General features: G+C 45.8%; 1 long non-coding RNA gene across 1 annotated transcript; it reads right to left on the bottom strand.

Annotated features, from left to right (window-relative positions):
- Positions 1-15,364: 15,364 nt before the first annotated feature.
- Positions 15,365-22,551, bottom strand: LOC119465763 (uncharacterized). Its single transcript, XR_005194905.2, has 3 exons — positions 22,420-22,551; positions 20,810-20,973; positions 15,365-16,353 (listed from the first exon to the last, which is right to left on the bottom strand). It is a non-coding gene; the product is annotated as an uncharacterized LOC119465763 (long non-coding RNA).
- Between the last annotated feature and the right edge of the window lie 227 nt (positions 22,552-22,778).

Here is a 22,778-nt window from a genome sequence, read left to right as displayed (position 1 = left end):
AGAAAAAGCTGAAGGCGTCGTCTATAAAATCAGCTGTGCCGACTGTCCGCCGTCGTACATCGAGGAAACCAAAAATCTAAAAGAAAGAATCACACAACATGAAAATGACGTCCAAACATTCAGCCGAATACGCAGCGCCGTCACCGAACATTCCGAAGATGCCGACCACAAGATTTCTTTCCAAGAAACCCAAATCCTTCTAACAGAGACAGACTGGCGAAAAAGGCTACTACTGGATTCATGGCACATTCAGAATGCGGCGGGTAATATAAACCGCGTGAAGGGCATCCTTCCTTCTTTGTATGTTCATGGCCTTGCAGACGCGACCAAAGGAAGAAAGGACCCGCTCTAGGTCGCCAACACCAAAACATCTCGTCCCCCTCGCCCCCCCCCCCCCTACCCCTCATCAACGGCATTCCCGCGAGTAAAGGACCCCCAGCATCGGTCAACCCAGCGACCAACCAAACCGCCGCCCTTCCTACCCCCCTCACCACCTCTTTCGTCTCTCAAGAACAGGTGCCCTGTCATGTGTCTCCCCACCTTACGCTCTCTCCCCTCTTCTCTCCTTTCTTACGATGGACTTTTCAAAAGCGGCACACCACCACCTCCGAAGAATACCCCCTGAAAAAGGAGCCGAATTGGCTCCTAAACGTCGGGCTAATAAATTCCCTTATTTGGTTGGAGTCAATCTCTAAGTCTTAATCAATTTTCCCAACCAGACCAGCAATTCTGTCGAAATTCTGTCGACGTTGCGGGGAGCATGCGCTGTGGCTTCAAAGGACATTGCCAGGTCCATATTGTGATCATAAGGGATTTTTCACATTTACTTATTACAGGCATACACACACGAAATCTGAAAATTTTTCGAAAATGCTGAAAATGAATCCTCAGTGTGTGATTACACCGAAAGGAAGTAGTCACTTAGCAAATTTTCGAGCCGGTGGCTTTATTTTTGGCATTTTTGTGAGCGCGCACCTCGCCACCCGGCCCACGGGAATTGGAAGGCGTCACGTCACGACACCCTCGTTGGATAGCCAGCCGGCCGGCCGCGGTCATTCGAAGCGCGCCGACGCCGCCATCGCAAGCATGAATTTCAGTTCTGGTGCCTCTACCAGCGATGAGTACGCTTCTGAAGACGAGGACCATGCCAACTTGGCTAGAAATATTACCGCTTACGGTTACGAGCCTTCCGCGTGAAGCGACGAAGAGCCGGCGGCCGTGGAAGTGCCGGTCAGGTTTTGGCGAACCGTAGCGCGAAGATTTCGCACTGCACCAGACACATGTGCAAGAATTATTTGTCATTTCCTCTATAAACGTGCTTTTAGGGGCGAAGCACCTTAAGGTCGAGGCTTGTCCGTCCGTCCACGTTGTCCATGCTCACGGCCAACGTTGGCCGCGCCGTAGCCATAGCCACCAGGAGGGCGGTGAAGGGCTGCGCGGCGCATGCGCACGCGGTTTCCTCCGCGCCAGCTCCTAGCTCACTTCCCGACCCCCGCTTCTCTTCTCTCCGCGGCACTTTCCCTCAATGCCCACGCAAAAGACTTCGAACGAGATCCCATACTAACGAAAGCAGACGTCTTTTGCTTTACCAAAACGTGGAATGCGAGACCGCAGATCAACGGATTCTTCCCCGTCGTGTGCACAGAAGCACAGCGTTCGGCGGGTGGTGTTGGGATGTACGTGAAATTGCCAGACCGCGGTGGATCTCGACCTACCAATAACGAGCCAATCCCACAACGCCGAAGACGCTGCAATAAAACTATCCGAGGGAACCGTCGTGATGACAGTGTGCTTGGCCCCGAATCTCTCCCGAGGGAACGTAGAAAAGTACATCGATCTAGCCATGCGCGAATATGAAACAAAGTACAAGAACCCCTTCGTACTTGTCGGAGACTTCAACGTAGACATCACGGACAGCGACTGGCTTGTGCCGTAATTGACGTCTCGATAGGCTCTACGATGTATTTCGTATGACTGGAAACAACCAACAACCACCAGGGGAACGCGTATAGACCTTGTCTTTGCCAACTTCAGGCTAGATCCGATCGAAGAACCATTGGCTCTACATTTCACGGACCACAAAGCAGTGATAATGAAGGGAAAACGAAATCCAGAGCTCAACACGACATATACGAGTTATGACAAATAAAACATTGTGTATACTGTACACACACGTTGCCACTTATTTACATGCGCGAGTGGGCAATGCCACGGTTGAGTTAAGGCAAGAACGATCCCCCAGTGCTTCGCCCACTCGTCATTATTCACTTCGTGGAGATACGTGGATTTTTTTCAAGAGCGCACGCAGGCGAGGCAGCTGCGGGGTACTTCAGTACTGCGTGGATGACTGAGTAGTAGTTTATGCTGTCGGCGTGAGCAACTGCTGTGATGTATCAGTACCTGCGAGACTCTCACGTCCACTTCGCCAGTCGCCCGACAGATGGCAGCACCTGTCTGGCGTTCTCCTCCAGTCTTTCCCGCTTTTAGCCTGTGGATAAGCAGCGCTGTGTGTGTGTCTGCACCGCTGCCATGTAGGACTGATCTCGTGAGTCGCGCTCACGCGCGCTAGCCTTGTATTGTTTTACTACGCTTTGCCAACATTTTTAGACATTACTGCCTTCGTGCCCAGCCTCTGGTATCTCGCCTCAGCCTCAGCCTCGCCCTCACACTGCACAAAAAGGCCGCAAATGAACGAAAGCAGTACCGACATCTTTTCGCCTATAGGATTTGGTCGATTTGGCTGATCCTTTCTGACAGCAGGGCTGGTCACATAATCATCGTCGACGAAGTAGTCCGCGCAAATGAAGTCATTTCTTAGAGGTCTCCAGGCTGTGCGAGATGGCTGACAGGCAGGTATCCAATATTTACGCACGTTCTCGTCTCTGGGAAAAGTGTGCGATGGCGTGTCACGACCGACGATGCTGCAGCAATCTCTGGGCATTTCCTTCGCCGCGACGAACGCGTCAATACCGAGCCACGACCGCGGGAAGGCACATGAAAGACTCACCACCTGCGTGGAGCGCCGATGGGGATAATGTTTCAGACGGACCACGTGCCAAGATTGCCGAAAGGGGTTAAACAAACGCTGCAAGGGACCGACACCCCCGGAAACACTGCGACAGCGGTTGCCGACCTTGGCTGCGCGCGCGGGCGCGGGTGGGCGTTATGACGTCAAATTTCAGCTCCTGCCGGCGGCCGCTTGGAGGCAAGGTGCAACAGAAAATCGCAAAAATAAAGATGTTTCTCGTTCTTGTTTTCAAAAGAGCTTGTTGTATTCGTCATTTTCAACAGTTCAACTTTTGTTCCGACGCAAAAAATCACCCGCCAACTTGTGTCCGTATCCCTTTAACCGCTCTTCCTTAAACGGTGTTTAGGAACATCTTCAGTCTCTTCACAAATTTAACGCAGGCACTGGTGTCCCTCGCCAAACTTTGTCATGAGCATGTTACATCCTGCATTTCACCTCGCATATAAAGCGAAAGAAAATATGAGAACATTGCATGATTTGGTCGCACATACTGTGATGGAGCTCGATATAAGGCCTATAGGCAGTAGGCTTATAGGTATCTCAATACTTTTTAGACAACACAGTATATGAGCACCCTACACATTTGACGTTTCATGAGGCCGATATACATGTAAATTGTTGCCACACATGAGGAGGTACATACAAACATTGGATAAACTGCCAAGGGCTGAATAGGTACCACACGGATTTCTAGCCCGACGCCTTTATTGTGCTATAGTCAAATGTTCCTGCTTATTTGGAAAGCCTTTTTTACGCCCCTTAATCTTGGAGTAATGGCGTCTGTGCATGTGCTCTCAAGGTCACAAAGGGCAGCACCATAACGAAGCAGGACTACATTCTGTGCATTGCAAAGCTGTTCTTGAGAAGATAGCGGTGTACTCTTGGGAGCTAACAGATGTCGCAGAACATCACTTGGTGAAATCACTCAAGTCTGTTTACACTCTTTTCAAAATGGTATTAAAATTCCATGCTACTGAGCCACAAGTAATTAGAACCAAGACCACTTTATCACTTTATCACTACGCACTTAACACAAAAAAGACAATTTTGTCGAGCGTACGTTCCTTTCTAAACATACTATTGTCATTCCTTCGTTTCTCACCTGCAGGCATTCGCAAATAGCTGTAAAAGTAGATCTGTGAAGGCCGTAGCAATCTCATTATCAGCTGCGCTGTGGAAGCCCATACCTCAGGCCAAAGCTGACACAGAGGATTGCAGTGAGTGGACGGACTGGACAAAGGAAGCTATGGTAAGAGTTTCACACTGGTATTATATCATCGAGATATTTCGATCTCTCCACACAGTTTGTCTGGATAGCATGAGCCGTGGTTCTTCAGCCAATTGTAAAATCCCGGCGGCATACTACTGGTAGATTAAAACACCGCCGTGATTTCCGAGTCAACAACTAGTCTTAGGGCGACTAGTGCAATAATCACAGCCCTAGTATCGTGCTATTACCAAAACGCAAGCTTGCCTCACTCAGTAAGGCCAGAGTTGAGGACAAATCTGGCCAAGAGAATTGCCGTGTCTAGACAAAGGGGGCTATGGTGAGAGTTTTCACAATGCTATTATAGCATCGAGATATTACCGACCTCTCCAGACAGGTTGTCTGGATAGCATGAGCCCTTCTTATCTTCCGTGGCTAACTACTCTCTAGAAACAGAGTTCCGGGAACTCTTTTTGAGGGACTATCTGCTTGTCCCATATTTAACTCCCTTAGAATAAAACACCTCTATCTCAGAGAGAGTACAGCAACTCCCCCTGATAGAGATTACTACTCCTCCTAAACAGAGTGCTACCCTACTCCTCCTAAACTGCCCTACCCGGGCACGGCCCGGCCCGGCCCACGGGCCGGGCCGGGTAGGGCAGTTTTTTCACGGGCTCGGGCCGGGCTAGGGCCTAAGGTAAAGGGGTGACGGGCCGGGCCGGGCGGGTAACGTAGATTATTTCCGGGCCCGGGCCAGGCCCAGGTCTCGCCATAAATCTTTGGTCGGGCTCGGGCGGGCCGCCCAACGTAAAAACCGGCCCGGGCCGGGTTCTGGCTGAAAAAGTCGGCCCGTGCAGTGCTCTAGTATGGGCTCCACCCTCTTTTTTCTAAGCGCGCATATTTTCGTGGTTGTCCAACACTATCTCCGCCCGGTGTCAACGCTGTACAGAGGCGTAACATATCTCCTATTCGGTTAGATCTAAAAAAGTGCCACTTTGCCAGAAAGAACATAAGTATTGGGTCACCTTGTCAGTAAAGATGACATCCGACCAGACCCCGACAAGGTTGCTGCGGTGCTTCGCTTCCCTTGCCCAGAAAATCAAAAACAGATACGAAGTTTCCTTGGCCTGGCGTCTTTCTTCCGCCGTTTCATCAATCACTTTGCTGCCATTACGTCACCACTGCACAAGCTACTTACCTTGGACACTGCCTTCACTTGGACAGACGGCTGCGAGTTCGCGTTCCAAGCCTTCAAACATGCATTAACATCAGACACAGTCCTCCGTCACTTCGATGAGAACGCACCTTCTTTTCTGCCCACTGACGCTAGCGGCCATGTAGTCGGTGCTGTCCTTCTACAGAGTGATAGCAGAGTTGTTGCGTATGCCAGTCGCACACTCACGGCAGCGGAACAGAACTATTCGATAACCGAGCAGGAATGTCTCGCAGTAGTTTGGGCCGTACAAAAGTTTTGGAATTTGTCTGGACGCCTTGGCCGCTGGATACTACTTTTGCAAGAGTACACTTTGGACGTTGTGTATAGGTCTGGCAAAAAAAATCTAGATGCCGACGCTCTCTCTCGCTGCCCCCTGCCACTTTCATCTTCGAGAGGCTCCCTTCATTATTTGTCACGTGATGATATGCCGCATCGTCGCTTGTGTTATCACTAGCCGCCACTGACCCGGTATCTTCCAACCATTGCGCTCAGTTCGCTTAATATCAACGCGAGGATCCATACTGCAGCCGGATTATTCAACGCCTCTGTGAAGCTTCTCCTCCACCTAACGCCAGATTACGCCACCAACTACGGCAGTTTGAACTCGAAAACACCGCGCTGCATCGTTATGCCTATAATACCGATGGACACAAGTGGGTTCCCGTTCTAACATGTTCCCGGCGTTCGCAAGTCCTCGAAACTTTTCATGACGACCCATCTGCTGGCCACTTGATTTTTCACAAAACGTGCAGCCGTATTAGGGGCCGGTTCTTCCGGCCTGGCCTGTCTACCTTCGTGGCCAAGTACGTCGCTTCGTGCGCGCTTTGTCAGCGCCGGAAACGGTCCACTTCACCCTCTGCTGTGCCCGAGACACCTTTTGATATAGTTGGGATAAACCTGGTACGGTCCTCTTCCTATAACGCCAGCGGACTTAGGATGGATCGTGACAACTGTGGACCATCTTACACGATACGCCGAGACCGCTCCTCTACAGTCGGGTTCTTCCTCAGACGTTGCCGCCTTCTTTTTGTAAGTCATTGTGTTGCGTCGTGGCGAACCTCGCGTCCTGCTGAGTGATCACGGCAAGGCTTTTCTGTTAACAATGCTTGAAGACGTTTTGCGAGCTTCTGCCACGGTTCATAAGACATCTGCTTACCTCCACAAACAAATGGGTTAACTGCTCCAATGGCTTGCAGAAAGAAGGCGGCAACGTCTGAGGCAGAACCAGAGTGTAGAGGAGCGGTCTCTGCGTCGACAGTTCGTGGCTCGACTTGCCGATTTTCGACAACGTGCTCGCCTCAATACCGAAGCCAGCCAGCAAGAGTGCAAGCAGCATTACGATAGCTCACGCCGAGACGTCACCTTTTCACCTGGTGATGAAGTGCTCCTCTGGACACCTATTCGCACTGCCTGATTGTTCGACAAGTTCCAATCGCATTTTATTGGACCCTCCTCGTTTCCCTGGTCCACGGCTAAGGCGGAAACGGTTTCACACAGAGGGCATTTCGTTGTGCCAGTGAAGCTGTCGTCTCAGTTCAGCTGAGGCGCAGTGTCGGCACAGAACGGGCGGCATGCGAGGCTGTCTTGTCGCGTCACAGCAGGATCACACTGTGCCATTGCCCGCCTTGCTGAACGGTGAATGTCGGCTCGTTGCAAAGTCGAATATGCTTCTACTGTAGCTGAAAGCCACTTCGCTGGCGTTGAGAACATATTCGCAGCAAGATGTATCTACATTTCTGGAGGCAAACCGTCAGTCAAGCCTGAAACGATGTCGGTATTGTTCAAGTCGTCGAGGTGGGCCAATTGTACTTTTTCTTCGTAATATTCCTTGATTGGTTGACCTCTATTCAGGCGACAATGTATGAACTGGCGGAATGGATCCCCGGCGGGCGCGGTGAATTTTTCGTGCACGCTTTCTTTGATTCTTTCAAAAGATTCGCAGGTGTCGAAAATTTCGGTCAAATACCAGCCGAAAGCCTCATATTTCAGGTGATCGCTGAAATGGTTTAACTTGTCTCGGTCCAGCTATCCCGCGGTTGTCTATTCACAGTAAAAGAAGCGTAGCCATTTGTCCACAGGGACGTCATCTTCTGCTCCGGTGTACATCGGAATGTTGATAACCGTTTTGGATGTGCTCATGATGCTGCTGAGGTGGATCCTCTCAACGTAATGTGACCAAAAGGCCTAGATGTCAACCCGAACACTGGGCTTATTTCGCCATCGGGCTTCAACTTCATCATTCACGGTCATCCTGCTGAATGATCGTGAACCGTCATTATATATATATATATATATATATATATATATATATTATATATTGCACATAATGTAACGACAAAGTGCCATGGGCTCGGGCACTCGCAAGGCGGGAGTGTGGAATAGACGAGGCAGAAGTACACAAGGCGTCCTGAGCGACGCCCGCTTGTCTCCGTGAGAATGTCGCAAAGTCCACAAATACGAGGCTTGCGGCACCCCAGCATTAAGGACAGTCTTCGTGGGAGCACGCCATCCTATGTCCTGTGTGCCATCACTTCCAGGAACTGAGACCAATTTTCGTCCGCAACAGCCTGCGATCGATAGCAGCCCACGAATTCATGAACGGCGGGACATACGGATGCAAGTACTTCAGGCGTTACCACTCCGGGAATCTCACACGCCCATCGGAGCCACATCCAAAAAATGGTTTCGAAAAAAACCTGGAAATATTTTCGTAGTACATTACCTAAAACGTACTATGTTAAATGTTCTAGCGCAGTCATTAGCCGAATGCACGGCCTTTCAGCCCGCGTTCAGGGACGCCTCGCTGAAAAAAATACGAAGGTGACTAATACGGCTGTCATCGTCGAAGACCTTCTCGTACGAGCAAGAAACTCAACAGACCACAGCTAGAGACGAAATTACCGGCAAAGTTAAGGGGGGCGCTATCCCGGAATGGCACCAAAATTCAAGATGGCAGCCTAAGGCACGTGATATCTCGTCGAGTATGTATACTTACGTGTTACTGGAAGTATACATAAGCGGCCACCTACGCGTGAAGTGGTAGAGCGGGCCACATATGGTTTTCATAAGCATGAACTGGGAGCACAACTTCCATGAGACACGTTCATTCAACGGCAACACTGCGACGGCGAACGCGATTTTGGAATAGAGCGGCTGTTTACTGCACATGATCTCCAGCCATACGCTCCGAAATGATACTGGATGTTTAGCGATACCTGCAACCGGGTGCAACCACCCGTCAGAGAATGCTGGTTCTGCGTTGGCCGGCTTGGTTGACAGCCGCGTTGGAAACTTGCAGCGTGGCCGAGTGTTAAGACAGTGTAACTTACCTTTATGCGCTCCTAGAATGGGTGCGCAAGGAAAGTACGCGGCAGAAGGGGGTTTTGAGTGGTGGAATCTTACCACAGCCGTTGAAAAGAAAAGTGTACAATCATTGCACTCTACCGATGCTAAAATGTGGGGCAGTTAGCTGGAGAACAAGGACCGCACAAATAGCGATGGAACGAAAAATGTTAGGCCTAATGTAAAGAGACGGAACACATGAGGTAGCCGATATTCTAGTTGACATTAAGCGGACGAAATGGAGCTGGGCAGGTCATATAATGCGTAGGATGGATAACCGGTGGAACATTTGGAGTTACAGAATGGATTCCAAGAGAAGGGAAGCGCAGACAGGACGGCAGAAAACCAGGTGGGATGATGAAGTTAGGAAATTTGCAGGCGCAAGTTGAGAATCAGCTAGTGCAAGACATGCGTAATTCGAGATCGCAGGGAGAGGCCTTCGTCCTGCAGTGGACATAATTATAAGCGCATGATGATGATTATGATCTTGTTTGCTTCTCTGCCTTACAATATATGTACAGTCGAGTAAAAATTTAGAGACCATGGGAGCAGCGACTACACTGCATTGCAGCACTTTCTGATGGCTGCGCGCCTAAGTTCGAGAGCGCGTACTTCACACGCGCGTCATTTTTTATCGGCCAGCCTGTTCGTTTGGTCGCTTCAACCGCGCGCGGACCGGAACGCGGGAGAGAGTGCAAGGTGCCACTTCGGCAGTCGCCGTGGAATCGAAGAGCGCAAAAGACATCGCTGCTTCCTGACCTTATCACATAATTCGATTTCAGAAAAAGTGACGGAAAGCATGTGTTCAGCGCCGCGGAACGTGTAGAAGAAAAGGGTAGAGGGTGGCGCGCTCCCAGCGCTGCCAGTACAAATGAAGTGTTTTCACCACGATATGACGATATCATCACTCGGGTTATTCCACGGCGACTGCAGACGTGGCACTTTGCGCTCTCCCCCGCGTTCCGGTGTGAGCCCGGTTGAAACGACCGAACGAGCAGGCTGGCAGGTAAAAAAGGACGCGCGTGCGCAGTACGCGCTCTCGAACTTAGGCGCGCAACTGTCAGAAGGCGCAGCGATGCAGTTAAGTCGCCGCTCCCGTGGTCTCTAAAATTTTGCACTCGACTGACATAGCTCTATGTACTAAATACTAAAAGTGCCACTCAAAACTAAATGTACAATTAACGGTCGCGAGTAGTGTATGGGATTCGCAACATTTCCACTTTTTTTCCAGAGCTGCGCCGAAAGCCAGCCGTTGCAGCAATGCGGAACGCGTTTTGTGGATAATGAGAACATCGTGGAAATGGTAAATACTGTCTATATATTTCAGTGTTTGCTCACTGTTCCAGTAACATTGTAACAGTAGTATTGTAACAAAGCATCAGAAGTAGCTATATATCCTTACAATTACATTTTCAATCAAAACGGCTGACATACAGCGTACGATAAGCCGCTGTTTCTGCGGCGTGTGATTGACAGGCCAAATACTTCAAATAACCAAGACACAAGCTTCTCAAATGAGGCTGCTCAACTTATTCACCGTGACGACAACGTGACCGCGAATAAGGCGTCATCGATTGTGGAAATCTGCTGGTCAGACGTGTCGGCCATTTATGCATCGCACACTACAGGGTCTTTTCTGGCGGAAACGCACGTTCTAGTGTACACCACTATTCCCTTCGCGCGCGCAATCTGATTGAAAAATCAGCGACAACGCTCCAGAAAGTTCCGACACCTGCAACAGTGCCTTTCGCCGAATGCCATCTGTAGATGTTACATTGCTAAGGTGGTGAAGAATATTACATTTTGAAATACGTGGCCTAAGAAGTTAACTTTTTTTATTAAGCGAGCTTGTGCCCACAACTCGCAAAGCACGACAGCGGCGAACACAGCCGTCGAGTGTCAAAATATGTGTGGCTGAGACGCTTGGACAATTCATGCATAAGTCGTTGAACGTTCTTGCGTTATTGCTTCCGCTCGTGTAGGTTTTAGAATGTACACCGCTATTCTCTTCGCGCACGCAACCTGATTGGACAAAGATTGGATACACGCAAACGCGACTTGTTAACAGGTCAAAACGGTCACCGTAAAAGGCACTAACCTGTTGCACGTGTCAATATTCATCTTACTTTTCTCGTGCTATGGGATATTGCACCTAAATATTTTCGCTGGACAATGATGAGCAGTGTAAACGCAGACAGAATGAAGTCACGAAATATTAGGGTTAGCTTAGTCGCATCGGTTTAAAAAATCACGCATTAGTTAAAGCCCCTAATTTACTAATTTTCATGTGCTTTGTCATTACTACAGTCTTATCACACCAAAGCTCTGCCCCTCTCAGCAATAACTGACCCCATGGAGGTCACGGAGAGCCCTTTACTTGTGTCGCAGCACTGATGCTTCTGTATTTTGTGCGATTGTTTAATGTAGAGTATCACTGCAATCTATAGTGCCATCAGACCTGACATCAATTTCGTGCGGGTACAGAATTTCCGCTGCATCTGAAAGTGTGGTGGGCCATTCCATGCCAACTGCCACACAACCGTGGCACTCGACCAATTTATTTCTCTCCAAAATTACGAAATCATTACTTGCACCGTATTTTCTCAAAATATATTGAGCGGAAAAATGTTTTTTTTCGCCCGTGAAGGCCATTTGAATTTCACAGAACGGTAGAAAACCAGGCGCGAAACAAATTTGCCGGAAATCGACCATTTCGCCCATTCTTTCACTTTGCGTTCTTGTGTCGTCTGAATATTGTGCTTTCATGATAGAATTTTCCCGAATACCTTAAGCCTAGGTGTTAAGGCTTCTTTATCCCCTAACACAGAGGTAAAAATGCGCAATTTGTACCGTTTTGGGGAAATATTTCACAAAAAGTGGTCACGAAAGAACACCTGGAGTTAGTACGTTTTTGGAAAAGTCCTACGAAATTAATTCCAGGTTTTCTTCCGTGACTACGGCTTTATTTTAGATTTTGTGCGCAGCGGACAGGCGGAAAATATTCGGGGTGATAGTAAGTTTTCGTAAAAGTCCTACGAAACTATCTCCTAAAATATTTTTCCTTTGTGTGCAGCGCACGAGGTCTAAATAAAGGCTAAATTTGGCACAAATGCTATTTTGGAAAATGTTTAAACGTCTGTAACACACTAAGGTGGTCCATAAATAAATAGGCAGAATAGCGCATATATTTGAGAAGCATAACTACGTTGCGATGCAAATTTAATAAAGTATAATTAACGTTTTAATCGAGAAAACACTTTTTTAGTGCGAGTCTCGCCATTGCAATGTTTTGGTTACAATGGGTAAACACAATAGCATTTTGTGACTGTTTCATAATCAAAGCGCAATGTCCAGACAAGGTGAAAACGCAAATTTGAAAAGAATGCGTGACACAGTCACTTTTCGTGAAATTTTTGTTTCCCACGTGGTTTCCCACTGTTTCGTGATATTCAAATAGGCCACACGGGCTGAAAAAAAAAGTCCGCTCAAAATATTTTGGGAAAGAACCGTGCAAGTATATTTTTGCAGTTTTTGAGAGAAATGGGTACTGCTCGAGCGCCACAGTTAGGACAGTTGGCGTGGAATGACCCTGGTACTTCGCCCTTCTGTAAACATGTGAACGCGGCCTCGCTGTACGAAGCGAAATGCGGCTCAAGAGCAACAGTCCGTTACACCATTCCGCACAAATTTTCTTGCTAGCCAGGTGTGTCTCCAAGGCGGGCCGCCAAATTTACTTCGTCATTCCGCCGGGCGCCACGTTGCACTGTAGCGCCAACACCGCTCCTTGGGATTTTACATACTACAGGCACGGCGTCATATCAGTCTGTAGCGTCGACTGCGAACGCCGCAGATAGCAAGGAGATAACGCAAGCTTCTCGCAGGCCTGACCGGCGCTTACCTCGGAGACGTGACGAAAGCAGGGGGGCGGCTACATCGACGACACAGACGCTCTTTTTGCGGCCAGTTTCGGTTTCAAGCAGCGTGCCAAGGGGAAATAATTGGTCGCGTAGCTCCCGCATGAACTCCGCTATTCAAAATTTGATCGTTGGGATAGGTAGCGTCGAGGACGGGCCGCAAAGTGCTAATTTGCTGTAGTCACCTATTGTTGATAATTAGAAAGTTAATTAGCGTAACTTCGCTAATTAAGCATGTAAGTGAGGAAATTGCTCTGTATCCAGAGGCCGCCAATCCGTATACTCAAACGGTAAACATAACGTGACCGAGATATGTATCTTTCTAATTTTAAAAATTTGGTGCAGCTAAAAAAAACACCCTGTATATAAGGCCATCTACGCGTGAAGAGGTAGAGGGGGCCACAAATGCTCATGAGCATGAACTGTGAGCACCAATTCCACGAGACACTTTTAGTCAATGTGATACCAGAGAAAAAAAGACGAATACATTTTAGTGAATATTGCTGAGAGGCAGCTTTATGGAGAACATTTTACTACTGCCGTGATATGTCTACTATTCTTACGGCTACAGGAGGCCAGATAAACAGTAGTCGACAAAGTTTTCGTTCCAGACACACAGCACAAGGTCTTTGTGATGTCAAGGCCGAAAAACCAATAAGAACTGGGGGCGGAATTCACTAAGCTGCGCTGTTCTAACGCAATTTCTTAGCGAAAAAGTTCTTACGCTGAGATAAGGGTGCAACCGAAGTGGAAGCGCATTTAACTTAAGGTGTCGAATGAGAGCGAGGAGGAAACAAAGCTCGGAATAAACGACAAGAAACGAAAGAAGTGCGGTGATATGATTGCGTGATCGCACACCATGCATATGTAGCAGAGGCGATAATCTTACTGCAAATCACTTCACACCGCTATTCGAAAGCTTCCTTTTCCGGGCGTCTGCTACAGCACCGACAATTCAACCGCACTCGCCAGTTCCCCGCACCGCCGTCTAAATAATTGGCGTGGAAGTGTTACGCATATTGCTCACATTTCTGCGAGCGACCGGACCGCTGGACACATGGCGACGTATTTGGCGCAGACAGAGACGCTCAGTCGGATAAATTGGCAGCCAGTTCTGAAAGGTTAACTCCGCCTGTATAATCACCACCACCCTAATACAAAGCTACTAAAGGTCTTTATTTCGATATAAATTAAAGAATTAAAAACAAAAGTTCCATAATATATAGTTCGTATGGCATCAAGGTAAAGGGCCCATCACCCGTACTTCATCGGTATGGTATGTGATCGCGCTGCTCGCTGCTGTGGGTTCGGTTTTAATGCCACGCATAGGCTCATTATCAGCTACCTCGCCAGCCCGTACCGTCTAACGGGCTGGTCGAAGACGTTGTCAAGCGCCAACCGACGACGAAACGTGCGCTATACCTTCGCATATAATCACTGTCGAGGACACGGAGAGCTATTAAAGTAGCCTTAAAAATGCAGAAAGAAGCCATGATTATGAATACTTAGATATTATGACAGAAACCTTCACTACGAAACATCTACACCTGCAAGCTTCCCTGCCTATCAACACTTTGACATCGTATCGGCGTGCATCGCTTCTTTTCAGCTTCTCCTCAGCTGATAAAACACGATGATGCCTCGCTCCAGGTCAAGAGTTTGTTCTTGCCGATTCAGGCGACCGCATTCCGACACAGGCGAAATGCACAAAAGGCGTACAAATCAATTTTAGAGACCAGTAATATATCGTAGGTTCGCGATGTCAGGGCCTGCAGCCTTTAACTACAATGTCTGTCATACACACTAAACAATTTCTCACCCATAAGGGTGTAAATCAGCTTGTCCCCAGACGAACACCCTTTGCCACCTATTGGGTGCTTAAAAAAGGGTGCTAGAAAAGGGTGCAGAGGCCAGCACCCTTAAGGAAGGGTGCACAGCATAAAATTTTAAAGGGTGTAGTGGTCGCACCCTTACTAAAGGGTGCTATTTCACCATAACACCCTATAAAATGGGTGCTGGAAGGGTGCTCTACATTGATTCACCCGAGAAGCAAAAGCCGAGGATTGATGTACGACCGCAAATGTGTCCACAAAGGTAGAATGCTCTACTCCGCAGACAATGCCGCGTGACAGGCCGCTTGCTAGCAACTGATATTTGGACAAAACAATGTGTATATATATATATATATATATATATATATATATATATGTAGTGGGACAATATGCATCTTTCCCATCCATGAATGACACTTGTCACGCATTTCATAAATGTTGTATAGCTATACCTATTTGTGGACCAAAATGCACAGCATCAATCCAAGACTCCTGCGTACCTGCACACATGCATACCCAGGAGATGGACGCTTGGTCTCCATCCAGACATGCATGCCATGCAAACAAAAAATTGATTCAAGAAAACAATGCATAGAGACCATTCGTTTCCAAGGAAATATACGATTGTTGAACTGTAACAGTCATATTTCCCTTGCAACAAAGGCGGAGAATATACACTATATACAGCACTTGGTCATCTCTTGCTCATTTGAGAAATGCGTGGCACAGGTGGGTTTTTGTACACATAAGATTGCGGAATAGTTTTGGTATCAAAGTAAATTTATTAAGAACGTCAGTTACCAAAGTTACGTCAGTTACGTCAGAACACAAATACATATCACCTGACCTATTTTAATACAGCATTCAACTTCAAAAAGAACAGTTGCTAACTTTGCATATGGGAAATGATCCGCAGCATCGTGTATACTCCGCTGACCTACCACAACAGTATATGAGATCAGCTTTCGTAACTACGTAATAAGCGAGAAGTACGTATCAACCTTCTAGAGCTTTTATTTTTTTACGACTAGAATCTTGCTTAGTTATTGAAAGTTAAAAAGAGCTAATGATGTAATACAAAAGACAGTTTACCTGTAATATTTAGATAAGAAAGTGTTGAATAGTTTAACCCTTTCTGTAATGCATATGAAAAATGCCAACAGTGACCGAGACCAAGGAACGCCCCACATGGAGAATGCTTCTAAGTTTTAACAATTTGTGGTGCTGACAATAGAAAATTGTTAGTGTAATCATTTTATGGCTGACAGGTAAATGATCAGAAAGCAGAAAACCACATGCTGCCAGTGGGATCCTAACTAACCACATCTGAAAATAATTACACTAATAATTTCCAACTACTAACACTGCAAATAAAAAAAAACGAATAGCGTTGCCATAAGCTTGCCTTGTTATCGGTGACTGTTGGCTTCCTTCATATGTATTGCAGAAATGGTTAGAGAAAACAAAACTTGCATCTGAAAATTACAGCTAAACTCATGATGAGGTAACAGTGCACAGCTTCAGCACATTAAACATGGCACACATTTGGCAACATTGTTCAAGAACTTTGTAGCCACTACTCTAGGGGTACTCAATGTGAGCCCAAGGAAAAGGCGCTCCAACACGAGAAGAGTGTTGAACAGCTTGCGGTCGTACTGGATATTGAAGAGCCAGTAAGCAGATAAAACAGCCGCCAGCCCCTCCTCCCCATTTTTCACTGCAAACATCTCGCGGTCCACCTTGATGTGGAGGTTAGCCTCTTCAACGTCTTCTCCAGAAAATACGATGCAAGAGGTTGCAGGAACGCTCGGGTCCTGTAGTGGCAAGAAAAATATTGCATCATCACCAACAGACCATGAATAGTATATTGTCACCTCTTCCTACTTATTCACCCTTTATAAAGCTATATGCAGGTTATACACGATTTCAATGTAAAAAAAACAATGTTAACAATACAAATGGCTAGTTGACATTTATGGACCCAATTTTGGTTTATGCCCGACGCCAATTTTGGGACCACGCTCGGCAGTGTCCAGACTTCTTGAGATGGAGGCTTTATTTTAAAATAAATATGTTCCACAGGATTTGCTGAGGCCAAAATTTGCACAGAATTTGCTTAATTTAAACATTGCTGAGAACTAAAACAGCGCACTTCTCTTCCAAGCTGTTTTGTGCATGCCATTTTAAATTGCACTTTCACAAAAAAGTGAGTGCATTACAAGGCAGAAGCAAAAATTGCATCCATAATCCTTCATGTGATAACACTGAGGACAACACTGGAAACTATCTGGCATATATATATTGAATAAATAAATACTTTTTGCAATTTAGGAAGGTGATTGGCCCTTACTTGAAAGTGGCATCTTCAGTTCCATTTTTAAAGGAGTAGACACCTTATTTTAGTCGCATGTTTTCTTCTTTTAAATGATGCGGTAGACATAATAAATGATTGGCCATATGGTATTCGCATTGCCAAATAATTATTATTTGAATTTATTTTCTCATGTTCCAATTTCAGTTTCATCAATCCAACGAGGGCTGTGACATGCAGTTGAGGTCACGCAAGACATGAAAAAACGACCATATAATCACTGATATAGTTTCAGTTCACTACAACGCTTAAACACGTTTCAAGAGCTATAGACCACAAATGACGTATCAGCAGTTATATTGCAGCTTTCTTGCTGTCTTGTGTGACCTAAACACCAACTACACATCACATGCATCGTTAGGATGAAATCAAAACAAACATCATGGAATAAATTCAATTATAAATTCTTCAGCGTTCGTAGGCCAATAATACTGGGTGATCATGAATATTAATGTCCAGTGCATCATTTAGAAGAAGAAAAATGCATGCAAAAATTTGGTCCTTAAACTATAAATTCTTGGTGAACTATTGTCCTATACAATTTCATGTTATTTCTGGCACCTAGTTCCAAGACATATTTCAGGTTCTTTGTCGCTATTACTTCGTGGTTGCTCGGGCCCTGCTCATCACCACACTTGTAAATGAAGTCTCTCTCCAGCCCATTGGCATTCAAAATTCCAGTAATGTTATGCTTGCTCAGGCCCTGGTCGTCATCCCCCTTGTAAATAAAATAATCTCTTCAGTCCATTGACATTGGAAATGCCAGTAATGTTAGGCGTATAAAGTCTGAAGACGCAACATGCTGTGCATTCATAATAGTAGCTGGCAGCTCCCCGGGGAACACCTTTATGCTTTTAGAGTACTTGCTTTACGTATTTCTTCACTACTTTGTTTGAAATATGATTCTGAAGATTGTTTTTATATTATTGGCTCCCAAAATTGGGAGAGCCACCTATACAATAGTGCAGCCATTGTCCGTATATGGTATTTATCTACCATGTTTATGTGCCATATGTTGCTAGGTAGCAAATACGCAAGATAATAACCAACAATTGCTTAAGAAAAGTAAAAATTTCCTGAAAAGAAACACTGCTTAAAAACATCAGTAAAAACGCAAACAAATGCAAATTATACAGTGGATTCTCTTGCCCAGAGAAGTCATGGCAGCTTCAGGTCCAACGTGATTTATTTGATTTAACCAAGCGCACCACCAGTTGGCAAGTGTTCCCCTCAAGCACTAGCTGTAGAATGAAATCTCAGTCCAGTTTTTGGAACTATCACAGGCGCACCATATGGCAAGGTTTTATGACGTCCCTTACCAGACAGCAGCAGTCCTCGAATAACAACCATATATTTAGGGAGTAGGACCTTTGGTCATTTTTTATTCTACAAACTTTTCCTGTAGTTGTTGTCAAGCATGTTTATTTTTTTTCGGTGAATTATTGACGAATGAAATATTGATTTTTTCAAAAGTCACTAAGAATCCAAATCTCAGCGTTCTTGTTCGCGTTAAAAGTTTAACCAGTAATTATCGTGTAATGGTAATGCTTCGAGCTATGCTTGTGGAAGGAATTGCTATCATTAAAAAAAATAACACGAATTAAGTAAGGTAGCCAACAGACAAAACCGCAAGTGGAAGTTTTACTTCTCTAAGGACTATAGGCTGACATGTTAGCACTGGCTGGTCACGGTGGGTTCAGCAAATGACATGACGTAAAAAACACACCCTTTTCCCTTGATGTGCTAGTGAAACTCGTGGAAACTGTTCGAGTTTTTGTGTATATCGAAAGCCTACACACACACCGGCAGATACCTGCAGTTTGGCTCAAACCACTCCATATCCACAATACATTGGTAGTCGCAACGCAACTGAAAAGACCATATGCAGTTCAAGAGAGGAGAGAAAAATATAGGAGAAAGCGATTATCATGGACCTCTTGAACAATGGCTACAAAAGAAGCTTCATTCACCACGTGTTGCAACAACTTGACCTGGGCGCCCACACACCCCTCAAACACTTTCCTACACGAACCGTCAGTAATACTGCCTTCCATCAGCCATCCCTTCGGATCTCCGTCACGTACATTTATGGTATAAGCAAACAGCTAGCATGAGTGCTGGGAAAGGAGGGTATCCATGTTGTGCAAAAACCCACATCAACGCTTCAGCCGCTCATACCACGAATATAAGATCGGCCTCCAAAAGAAGTTCCCATGATTAGTTTACCAGGTGCCTTGTGCCTGAGTGCTACACCTCCTACATCGGTGAGACGAACTTCCCAGAAAGAATTCAGCTGCACAAAAATGATGTAGGCAGTTTCAATGCAGAGCGCAACGCCCTCGCAGAACATTGTGAGAAGCATGACCATCGCATCAACTTTGACGGCACCAGTGTCATTGGCACTAAAGCTAACCACATGAGGAGGCTCTACCTAGAATCGTGGTATATGCAAGCCATGCAAGGAAACCTGAACAAATCCACGGGAGCACTTCCAAGCGTATAACTGCACGACCTTCAAAGCCACCGGCAAGCACGAAAACAGAGACCTAGACCAGGAAAGGTGGAAAGCACAACACAAGACTGCTCAAGAACGATATGTGTGGTCTTTCCGAGCGTCAGTTTTAAATTAAATCAAATCTTGGCTGGAGAGTCGTCCTTTACTGACAATTTTTTTAATAAGCCTGACAGACTTCTGTAGAAGTTTACCTTTATAACTAAGATATGCACTCGCGTGTGTACTGCAGGCGTTGCAAAAATGGTGCGCTGCACTTTGACAGTGCTAACATTCTAGATGAAAGCAAAGATCACACGTAAACTCCTGGAAGCGCATCATACGAGGAAAAGATGCAATACCTTCGTGAGCAAAGCTTCAGTTTTCTTGTACAGATCAAAATAAGACCTTTTTCTGCCTCAAGATAAGATGCACCTTAGAGTGTATGTCGGCCCTAAGTTCACCATTGGGACACGTCTTTCGTTTTGCATTGTGTGCATGCATGCACGATGCAGCGTTTATATTTAGCCTGCCATGTTGCAAGAAATTGTTTGCGAGGTCTTGTGCTGCAGTTATGTCCTAGAAAAATCTAGTTTTTTCAGAGATCATGTGGACCTGACTACGCAGACTGAGAACTTATCTTCACAGGAATTCAGGTCGGCCATTTAAAAGTCGTTTATTCCTTTTTTAATGGGCCCAGATATCTGTTCCGATATAAATTAAGCTTGCCGTGTTTGACGCAGAACTATCACAGTAAAGCACAGTGCGTTTATGATGAATTTTGAGCTAAGCTCATGGGTACTAAACATTCATTGTAGCAGAACAAACTCGCAAGAAACTTATCTGCTCTTGCACAAAGATGACAGACCATTAAGTTCTTTGACATTGAAAGACAGAATCCGAAGTGCTGCAACTGTTAGGATGCACCAAAGCGAAAGGTTTATAGCGAACACTTTAATGCACTTGTTTAGTATCTTCCTAAAGTTCCCTAAATCTGTGACAAAGGTTGGTTTTGAAAACTATTAACGCTGTGATTTTCTGTCACTAAAAGCAAATGAACACTGGTGCTAGGGTAACATGCCCTTATTTATGTCGACTGCACCTTGAAGACCTTTCCCGTCAAGAATATTCTGTGCCTGCCATGGCACAGAATATTCTTGATCTACGCATGTAACTGTGCAACACTACGCCAGTTTATTTCCATTCCACAGATCAAACAACTTACCATTAAAGAATTTAAGTTTTAGAGAAGATATGAGTTGAAAACTTGAAGAACTGTCTTAAAAGAACCAAATAATTGAACACAGATGTACTCTAATGTTATGCCTATGAGACGAAACCCTGCAAAAATAATGTCACGGAGTGTAGGTCTAAAAGCTGCCGATGAAGCCTTTGTAACAGTACTCACGTCGTGTTCGCAGCCTCTCCGGTGACATCTCACGAGCCTTTTGAAGTGATGCCATTACACTTGCTTCGCAAGGGATGTGTTTCATTTCTGCCATTTTCACAATTTTGTTGATCCCTTTTGCAATACAAGGTGATGGGTCAATCTTAGTCAGTCTTGCAAAGTCACTGCAAAATGGCAAAAAAAGATGTGTCCGAAGTGCACTACAAGAACCAAGCAAATACATAGCAGTTATTTTTACCATCATGTTATCTACAAGCACACAATTTACATTGAAGATTTGGCAAACGACAGATGTAAACAATCCAAGTGAGCACTCTGACCTCACGAAATAGAAATGGCATTTTCTTCTGAAGGTGTATGAGAAACTGAAAATTTCTAGTCACACAGAAAAGAAAACCAAGTTATGGTGCTCATTGTTTACTCTTTTTTTATTGAAATAAAAATGAATCGAGTTGTCCCCATGTCTTAGCCACCACTACCCTTTTTCGCTTAACACAGAAAAGTTTTAAAAATTGTCGCAGTTTCACCCGAAAGGCGAAGCATCAATTGCGATAGCAAATTAGTAGAGAGCTATATGGAGTAAGCATAGTAGTTTTATCAGCTGTATAAATTTGGACATGCAGCAGCATCAGCAACGCGCAGTACTGTTGTCGACGCCGTCGACGTGCCCGCGTTCGCACCGAACGTGCCCGGCGTTGGTGACTGTTGCCGGTGCCTCTGCGGGTGGCTCGGAGGTTTTCGATGAGATCTGAACAGGACACTCGTCGAGCAGCGCCGGAAGTCTTTACCCACCTTCTGTCTCCCAACGTTTTTACATAAATAGGGATTTGGTGCGGCAGCTAAACGTCGCCTCCCCTCCCTCCTTTCCCCCACCCCCGGCCTTTCACGCCATGGAAGAAGTCGTATTTGCTCTATATATATATGGTGATTGTAAAGGAGAAAAGAGATGCTTAATTCTGCAGCCCTTCATGGAGCACAGCGCAGAAGCGCGTTTGTCTTCCGCCATGTGTTCGCTCGCCATGAAAGTGCGCGTCCCTCGCGTCCTTTCAGTCACACATACAGCATACGGCGATTTCATCACCGTTGACGTCATACGGAACCTCACGGCGACGGCAGAAATCCGCTTTGGTGTGTCCATGTAATTGCTATCGCAATAATAAAAAAGAAAGTCTTGCTCTCGGTAAGTTCAAAAGTGATCTCTTGAACACAGTTCGCTAGTATTTTTCACACATAAGCACTATGCACACACACACACAATGTAGTTCAGTCAGTATTCATCACAAATGCCAGTGTCTTCATACAAGCGTCGAACGACTTTCATTGCTTTGTGGTGTACCTTTTGATGGCCAAGCGTCTGTGGCGCAAGGACAGCCTTGGTGACATAGCTAATGAGTCTTCTGCCCGAATACATTAGAGCACTAACTTTTTCATCAGATAAATATGTAGAGAGCAGTAGTCTTTTTTTAGTACACTAGAACATGTGTGTGCATTAAAATTAGTTTTTAAACCATTTACAAAAGCTCTAGTTCTTTTTGAATGCAGCCGCCTCCACAACCATGCAGGCTAAGTTAATGTAATGCTGTTTCATACATAGTAGCAAAAGTACTTACCCTCTCAAAGCTCATCATGTATGGGTACTTCCTCTTCGCCTCATGAATATTATTTATCAAGGCCATCCTTTCATTGATTTGATCCTCGTTAGGGGAGCATTTGTGATATTCACAACTGAGCCAGTCCGTGTGCATTGCAAAACTTGTTTCGTCTTCTCCGGCTATTGTAGAGATAGCAACATCCTGAGGGAAGAAACACCAATATAGCTGATTGCAGCATAAATACACCTGCACTATGCAAGGAAATATTTCAGTAATGTTCAAGAGGTATTGTCAAAAGTTAACGGCCTCATTTACAATCCTTTTTATGTGATACATTTACACCAACACACAACTACGTAGGATTTCGTCAACCATGA

The sequence above is a fragment of the Dermacentor silvarum genome, chromosome 10 (genome assembly GCF_013339745.2).
Source record: "Dermacentor silvarum isolate Dsil-2018 chromosome 10, BIME_Dsil_1.4, whole genome shotgun sequence".
In the NCBI taxonomy this organism is placed as follows: Eukaryota; Metazoa; Arthropoda; class Arachnida; order Ixodida; family Ixodidae; genus Dermacentor; species Dermacentor silvarum.
Note: the sequence above shows the minus strand (reverse complement) of the source record. Positions and strands in the feature narration are given on the sequence as shown.